Below are 9,001 nucleotides of genomic sequence, written 5' to 3' on the forward strand. Positions count from 1 at the left end.
TCTGTCTCCATAGACACCCAGAATCCAAAAGAAGGTTTTAAAAACACATAACCTAGGAACTGATATGCATGGACCCTGAGCTCCCCTCTCCCATTTTCCATGCTACAAAGAGCAAAGCTTTAGTAGAAGACTCAAATATGTGACATAAGGTTACACCAAAACTCCCCCTATAAGCTGGTTCACCCTCCCTCTTTCCAGGGGTGTGGAGCCCCCAGTTCTAGGCTACAGAAGTTTGCTTGGGCCTTGACTGCCACCCTGGTCATAGCCTTTGAGTAACAAAAACTTTCTGCAGGTTACCATGTGGAAGAACCAGGGCCACAAAAATCTCAATTTCTAGTGTTTGACCAGAGAACTGAGGAAGAGATAGAATGGAGCAGCAGGTCCCCGGGATAGTTTTCTATTTGTGTGAGGGGTTGTGCAGCATTCCATCAAGCCTGATGAAAAGAACACAGTATCGTCAATTCTGACCACCCCAAAATCAGCTGGGAAATCGCTCTAGGCTGATGAATTATGAAATGCCCACTTAAGATCCTCTGAAATCTAGCCCCTACAGAAAACACCATCAGAGGAGAGGGAGTAAGGAAGTGAAAGACAAGGAAAATAAAGAGGCAAAATGACCAGGAGTACCAAAGATTCCAGGAAGAAAAATCAATGACCGTGCATGAACAGATAAAACAACTGGAAAAACAGTAACAGAAGGAAATATGGCCTCTAGATCTAGCAAAGAGTTCAGCCATCTATGAATAAGAATTGCAAAATAAAAGAAAATAATTCAAACAATGAGACAGAAAACCCTATGAAATTTGAGACAACTATGGAATCATAACATGCTATTCCTGAATGGTTCAAAGAGAATTAAGAATTATGCGAGCAGAATTAGTGTCTTTTACAGCAAAAATAATGAGCAGCAAATGGGTGCATGATCTAGGTATAAAGGTTGATAACTGTAAGCAATCTCGGAAAACAAGGAATAGTGTACCTGTCAGATTTGTGGAGAGGGAAAGACTAAATAACTAAATAACTAAACAAGAGTCAGAGAGCATTACAATATGCAAAATGGACAATTCTCATTACACTGAAAAGTTTTTGTACAAATAAAGTCAATGTAACCAAGATTAGGAGGGAAGCAGAAAATTGGGAAATAATTTTTACAACAAATGTTTCTGATAAAGGCCTCACTTCTAAAATATACAGAGAATTGAGTCAAATCTATAAAAATACAAGTCATTCCCCAATTGATAAATGGTCAAAGGATATAAACAGGCAGTTTTCAGAGAAAGAAATTACAGATATCTATAAGCACATGAAGAAATGCTCTAAATCACTATTGATTAGAGAAATGCAAATCAAAACAGCTCTGAGGTACCACATCTCACCAGTCAGATTGGGCTAAGATGACAAAACAGGAAAATGATAAATGTTGGAGAGCATGTAGGCAAATTGGAACACTAATGCGCTGCTGGTAGAGTTGTGAACTGATCCAACCTTTCTGGAGAACAATCTGGAATTATGCCCAAAAGGCTATAAATACTTTCATATCCTTTGACCCAGCAATAACACTTCTAGGGTTATATCCCAAAGAGATCATAGAAGTGGGAGGAAGTCCCATATGTACAAAAATATTTATAGCAGCTCTTTTTATGGTAGCAAAGAATTGGAAATTAAGAGGATGCCCATCAATTGGGGAATGGCTGAACAAATTGTGGTATATGCATGTTATGGAATACTACTGCGCTATACAAGAAACGAGGAGCAGACGGTCTTCACATTTACCTGGAGAGACTTATATGAACTGATGCTGAGTGAGAAGAGTAGAGCCAGGAGAAATTTGTACACAATTACAGACACAACGTATGTGTGATGACCAACTCTGATAGACTGGACTCTTCTCAGCCATACAGTGATATGTCAATCCCAAAAGACTCATGATGGAGAGAGATGTCTACATCCAGAGAAAGAACTAAAAAGAACTGAGTATGAATCCAGATTGAAGCAAAATACCTGATCTTTTTCTTGTTTGGTTTTATTTCCTCTTTACCATTTTTCATTCCATCCGATACAATCCTTCTTTATAACCTGACTAATGCCTAATGTGCAAGTTTTTACAGATCCTATACGTGATTGTATGCTGCCATGTGAGGACAGAGAGGGGGACAGAATTTGAAACTCAAGGAATTATGGAATTGAATCTTGTAAACTAAAAGTAAACAAACAAATTAATAAAAAATAAAAATAATGAGCAGCAAAGAAAAACTTGAATCTGCAATGGCAAGTCTTACCAAAGAAAAAAAGAGAAAACAAAAGACTGGGAATGCAACTACGCAGAATGAAGGACAACCAACAAGAAGAGGAGCAAAAAGCATAACATTAAACAATCCACATGCTCACTGTGCATGCAAAGCGCACTAAACTTTTAAAGCCGGATGTACAGAGACAACCTAAGGATTAGATTTCCCAGAAATACACAAGGAAAAAAAAAAGAACCCTTCACACCATAAAGAAGGAAATCATAGAAGAGAACTTGTAAACTTAGAAAATGAAATTCCAATGGAAAGAACTCAGACTGCCTCCAGGAAAAAAACAAAAACAAACAAAGAAAAAACCCAAGACTGCAAAGTCCAAGAGACATAGTGCTCAAATTTAACAATCCAATTCAGAAACAAGTTTTGCAAGCCAACAGGAAAAAGACAAAGAATACAAATACAAAGAAAAGGTGATCCAAGACTATTCCACACCCACTAAGAAATAGGGAACAGAAAAATGTGTTGTGAATAGTATTGGCGTTCCCGATACAGCTTTGGATGACCTATCCTGCAAATCTTAGCCTAACCATAAAGGACAAAAGATAAACATTAAAAAATACAGAAGAGTTTGAAACATCTTTTATAAAGACAACCAGTACCAAAAAGATTATCTGTCTCTCCAACATCCCAAACAACAGAAATGCAGGAGTAACTTAAACACAGAAGGTAAGAACAGTAACAGCAAATGGGCAACAACAGAAAGCCCGATCACTTGGGGAATGGCTAAACAAGTTGTGGTATATGAATGCAATGGAGTATCACTGTGCCATAAGAAATGAGGAGCAGAAAGATTTCATAATAACCTGGAGAGACTTATATAAACTGAATCACAGACACATCGCATCTGTACTGACTGTCTTTGAGAGACTGGGTTCATCTCAGCAATGCAAGGTTATAGTTATAAAACAACTACAAAAGACTCACGACAGAAAGGAATATCCACACCCAAAGAAAGAATTAAGGAGTCTGAATGCAGACTAAAGCAAACTACTCTGCTAGCTCTCTCTCTTTTTTGTTTTGCTTCTTCTTACTCATTATTTATTCCATTGGTTATAATTCTTCTTTACAACCTGACGTTTAATGTGAAGACATATATGTAGAACCTATATCGGACTGCATGCCATCGTAGTGGGGAGGGAAATTTGGAACTCAAAAACTTGTAGAAATGAATACTGTAAACTAATAGTTAATTTTTAAAATGGAAAAAGAAAAACATCTATTACAAAAAAGCAGAGCATGCTTAGAATTAATCATCTACTTAGCCCTCATGGGTTTTTCCATTAAATGTCTTATTTCTCCAACAAAATACTCTATCAAATAAACTCCTCTTCCTTCAGATTCAAAAAACAAAGAAAAAAAGAAAAAAGAAAGAGACCAGTAAGAGACTTATTTCTAAATATACACAAGGAGACAGGGGTGAAGGTAGAAACCTGTAAAGGCAACAATGAAGAGGTAGACAGGGTACTATGGACAGAACCTGCCAACACCCTGAAGACAGGATGAATGCTTCTTTGTGCGTCAGTGGAGTTGAGCATTGGGATAGAAAGTAGTGATGCTTTTAGACTGAAATTAAATCAAGGACTAGCAGTGAGAGAAAGGTGACCTCTGTGGTCTCAAAAATAAAAGAACCTACAGCAAAGTGGAAGGGGTGGGTCCTGAAAACAGGGTAAACAAGAAAAAAGGTCTTACTTTGTAGGTGGGAGGGAGGATCCACTAATGAATGCTCCAAGATGTTTGGTGAAGGGAGAGGAGTGATCGCATGTTGAACAAAGCCTGATTTGGTGCCAGAAAAGTCTACTTGTCCTGGGAGGGAAAGAAGTGGCACCTCTTGGGTAAAGTGGCACCTGAATTGTACAGAGAATTCCTTATCTAGGAGATCTCTATATCAATGAAATCATAGATCTAGTGAGTCAAACAGAAAAGCAAGTTTAATTTCTAATTTGTATAGTATAGCTAAGCCCATGTTTGTAGATTCTACAGCTTTCTAAACCTGGAAGTGCTATTTTTGGTGTTTTCTCAACTTTACATAACATTTTGGGAAACACATCTCTCTTTTGGCCTAGTTTAATAATAATGAATAAAACAGAACATATCGATAAATTAAAAGACAATAAAAATTATGTTTGATTACCATAACCCAGACCTGCACAACTCGTAAACTTCTTTGGGCTGCAGAGAGTTAGACTAGAGACAGAATAATGATGGTTGGTTTCTGTAGGTCACATTAGAAACAGGAGAGTGAGTGGTGGCACCTGTACATTTTTTGTGGGATCCTCAGAATTCTTTGGCAGGCAGTATGTCATGTGAGTTTGCTGTAAACTCTTAAACTATGATAAAACAGTTAATTTTTATCACAGGTCTAAGGAAATGTGTATGAAGATCTGACAATGATAAATCAAAGTATTGGGATTTTACGGAAGTCTTTAAGTTAAAATCCCAATCCAGAAAATACAATCTACCTTTATCATTGAGATTCACAAGTACTTGCTTGGTTTTGCTCATTGAAAGCAATTATTTCTGATTTTCCTGACAACTCATCTTGTCTTACCAGTGTGTCCTATAGATACATTTTCAGCATGTCTTTTCCTTTTTTATTAGATTTCAAGCTCTTTGAAACTAGAGAATCTATACTCTAAACGTTTTAAGTGTTTACTATATGCCAGGCACTGTGCTAAGTGCACGGGACACATAGAAAGGTAAAAGGCTAAAGAGCTAAAAGAGCTCACAATTTGATAGTAAGATAACATGAACGTACAGACAACCCATATACGATATAAATAGGAAATAATCAACAAAGAGACTGGTATTAAAGAGTGTCGGGAAGATTTATTGTAAAAGGTAGGATTTTAGCTGGAACCTTAAGTCATGGAAGTCATGGAAGCCAAGTTCCAGGAAAATGTAAGAGGGGGCCAAGTTATGAAGGGTTTTGTACATCAAAATAATCTTAATGATGATGATAATGATGATCTTTATATAGCACTTTTTTTTCCCACTGAATATGGTGACTTTATCAATGGTACACAATACAGGACTCTAGGCTTCTTCCCCCTACTACAGGGGTGCTTTGGAACAAGGATGTGAATGGGACATGCACAGGTTAGGAATGCGGGCTCCCCAGTGGTGGATTTCCTCTTTTTGGCTGGGGATGAAGATCCATGGCTTTCCACTTTACTCCTTGGAGGCCATGCAGACCATGAGGTCTACTACACGGTTGCTATATCCATACTCATTGTCATACCAGGAAATGAGCTTGACAGAATGGCCATTGGGGGCAATACCAGCGCCGGCATCAAAGGCAGAAGAGTGAGAGTTGCTGTTGAAGTCACAGGATACAACCTGGTCCTCTGTGTAGCCCCAAAATGCCCTTCAAGGGTCCCTCTGATGCTTACTTCACCACTTTCTTGATTTCATCATATTTGGCAGGTTTCTCCAGGCAGCAGGTCAGATCCACAACAGATACATTGGGAGGAGGAACACGAAAAGCCATGCCTGTGAGCTTCCCATTCAGCTCAGGTATAACCATGCCTATAGTCTTAGCAGCACCAGTGGAAGCAGGGATGATGTTTTGGGAAGCACCACACCCATCACGCCACAGCTTTCCAGAGGGGCCATCTACTGTCTTCTGGGTAGCAGTAATGGCATGGACTGCAGTCATGAGTCCTTCCACAATGCCAAAGTTGTCATGAATGACCTTGGCCAAGGGGGCCAAGCAGTTGGTAGTGCAGGAAGCATTACTGACAATCTTAAGGGAATTATCATATTTCTCATGGTTCACTCCCATCACGAACACTGGGGCATCAGCAGAAGGGGCAGAGATGATGACCCTCTTGGCTCCACCCTTCAAGTGAGCCCCAGCCTTTTCCATGGTGGCAAAGACTCCAGTGGACTCTACAACATACTTGGCTCCAGCATCTCCCCATTTAATATTGGTGGGATCCTGTTCCTGGAAGATGGTAATGGCTTTTCCATTGATCACCAGCTTCCCATTCTCAGCCTTGACAGTGCCCTTGAATTTACCATGAGTGGAATCATATTGAAACATATAAACCATGTAGTTGAGATCAATGAAGGGGTCATTGATGGCCACAATATCTACTCCACCTGAATGCAGAGGTGAATGCAGCCCTGGTCACCAGGCGCCCAATACGGCCAAATCCGTTGACTCCAACCTTCACCATCTTGTTTCAGGGATGCGACTTAAGCAGCAGAACCTGGCACCGAGCTTGGGAGAAAAGCTGCTATGTAGCACTTTCAGTGCTTTACCACTATTATTAGATTTGATCCTCACAATTACCCTGCGAGAGCTAAAGTAACAGGGAGCAACTAGAGCTTACTGAATCCATCCATATGCATCTCAAAGACTTAAGGGGTTGAGAGGTGAGGAAGAGCTAGTCCTATGACTTGGAAGTCATTACAGGAACTCAGGGGACAAAGGCTAAGACCAAGAAAGGCTGAGTACCCCACCCCTTACTCAAAGCATTTCAAGGAGAAGAATCTGGACCTATTTAGGAAATAAAACTAGTGAGATGGGTATTATAAATGAAAGAAAATGCTGACTAGTAACTGAGAATATTACAAATCTAGAGACATCCCAAAGGAGTGAATTACTCTATAACAACTACAAGCTGAAACTCAAAGGAAAAAAAAATGGATTTTTCACAAGGTCTACTTAAAAGAAATTAAGGGAGGAAAAATGAAATAAAAACTTTTGGGGAACAAATTAGAGTAAGCTCCAAAGAGAAAGTGGTACCAAGAAAGTGAAAGTCAGTGTTGTTTACCTTATTCCATAAATTAAAAATAATTTTTAAAAAAGTCGATGTTGCAAAATTACAAAAAGAGCTATGAGAAGACATCTCCCCTCCTTTGCAGAGGTGAAAGGTCACAAACATGTATGTAACACCATATATATTTTATCTTTTGGACAGACTTTTTTCTTTAATTTTTCTTTTTCAACATTCACTTTTATGAGATTGAATTCTAAATTTTTCCTTCTCCTTCCCCAATGTGGAATATTTCCAGTGTGGGAAACAAAGGAAGGAACTCTGCTTCCACAGGATTAAAGCTCCTCACAGCTTTATGTGATAGCAGAATGGAAGTCAGAAGTTACTGGTTCTAATCAGTAAGCATAAACAGGCTTCTGATCAGGTAAAAGGTCAGAAGCTGGTACACATGCTTGAGGAGCTATTTGAGGGGTAATCAATGAGGGAGGAGAACATGAAGTGGGAGGTTCAGGAGGTTGCATCTAGCCAATGGAAAGCAAGGTGGGAAATCTGAATGAGGAGGATTATAAAAGGGCTTTTGAAATTAGCTCAACTTGTGCTTGGGCCTTTCACAAGAGTTGTAAAAGGCCAATTTAGCCATCAGATAATGAGGTGAAATAAAAATCTTTTTTTCCCCTAAACTCACTAATCACAAGGTGGCATTATTGGTAAGACATATATTTCTAATACCAAGATAATATGCAATCTGATATAGGCTATATATGTACAATTATATTAAACATATTTCCATATTAGTCGTGTTGTGAAAGAACAATCAGAACAAAAGGGAAAAAAATGAGAAAGTAAAAAATAAAAAGAGAGAAAATAGTGTGGTTCTATCTGAATTCAGTCTCCATAGTTCTTTCTCTGGATTTGGATAGCATTTTCCATCACAAGTCTTCTGGAATTGTCTTAGATCACTGTATTGGTGAGAAGAGCTAAGTCTATCAAAGTTGATCACACAATGTTGCTGTTACTGTATACAATGTTCTACTGGTTCTCCTCACTTCACTCAGCATCAGTTCATGTAAATTTTTCCAAGTTGTTCTGAAGTCCACCTGCTCATAATTTCTTACAGAGCAATAGTATCCCATTACATTCATATACCACAACTTGTTCAGCCATTCCCAAATTGATGGGTATCCCCTCAATTTCCAATTCTTGGCCACCACAAAGAGAGCTGTGTAATGGTTATGGGATTTGAATATCTTCCATGACCCTTGAAGTTGCTGATGTAGCAGGAAGGAGTGGGGCAGGAGGAAGCCGGAGCTAAGCTGGAGCCAGTGCGGTGACTGGAAGTGTGGTGGTGACACACCTCCTTTTTTTGAGTCAGCCAGAATTTCTGCTAAGGAGTTCTGCTGAGGACTGCCAGAGCTCCCCAGCTCCCAGCTGATTTTGCTGGCAGCGAGCTGTGTGGACACTGAGCAATAGCCGTGAATGAGGAGAAGAGGACTGGGGCGGCCAGGTAGCACAGTGAGTAAGAGCACCAGCCCCAGAGTCGGGATGACCTGGGATCAAATCCGGGCTCAGACACTTAGCACCCACCCAGAAACACCTTTTCTCTTTTTTACGAGCTCTTTAAGATACTAGACTGAATGATTTTGCTTAATTCTCCCCCTGCACACACACACACACACACACACACACACACACACACACACACACACACACACCTTTCTTCTATATTCTTCCTCTGGGAGAGATACAGGGGAAAATCTAAGCCCAAACAAAAGAAGTAAAATAAAAATTTTTTAATTTATTTTTTATTTTTGTTTATTTTTAGTTGTTAACATTCACTTCCACAAGATTTTGAGTTGCAAATTTTCTCCCATCTTTCCCCTACCCCCACCCCAAAATAGAGGGCCTACTGTATACTCCTTGCCCCAATCTGCTCTCTCTCTCTCTCTCTCTCTCTCTCTCTCTCTCTCTCTCTCTCTC

General features: G+C 39.4%; 1 pseudogene; it reads right to left on the reverse strand.

Annotated features, from left to right (window-relative positions):
* Positions 1 to 1,787: 1,787 nt before the first annotated feature.
* LOC138170323 (glyceraldehyde-3-phosphate dehydrogenase pseudogene) lies at positions 1,788 to 8,531 on the reverse strand (annotated as a pseudogene).
* Positions 8,532 to 9,001: the final 470 nt, after the last annotated feature.

This window comes from Petaurus breviceps, unplaced genomic scaffold (genome assembly GCF_028583685.1).
Source record: "Petaurus breviceps papuanus isolate PSGF00001 unplaced genomic scaffold, PetGlider_PUasm1.0 38, whole genome shotgun sequence".
NCBI classification, from domain to species: domain Eukaryota; kingdom Metazoa; phylum Chordata; class Mammalia; order Diprotodontia; family Petauridae; genus Petaurus; species Petaurus breviceps.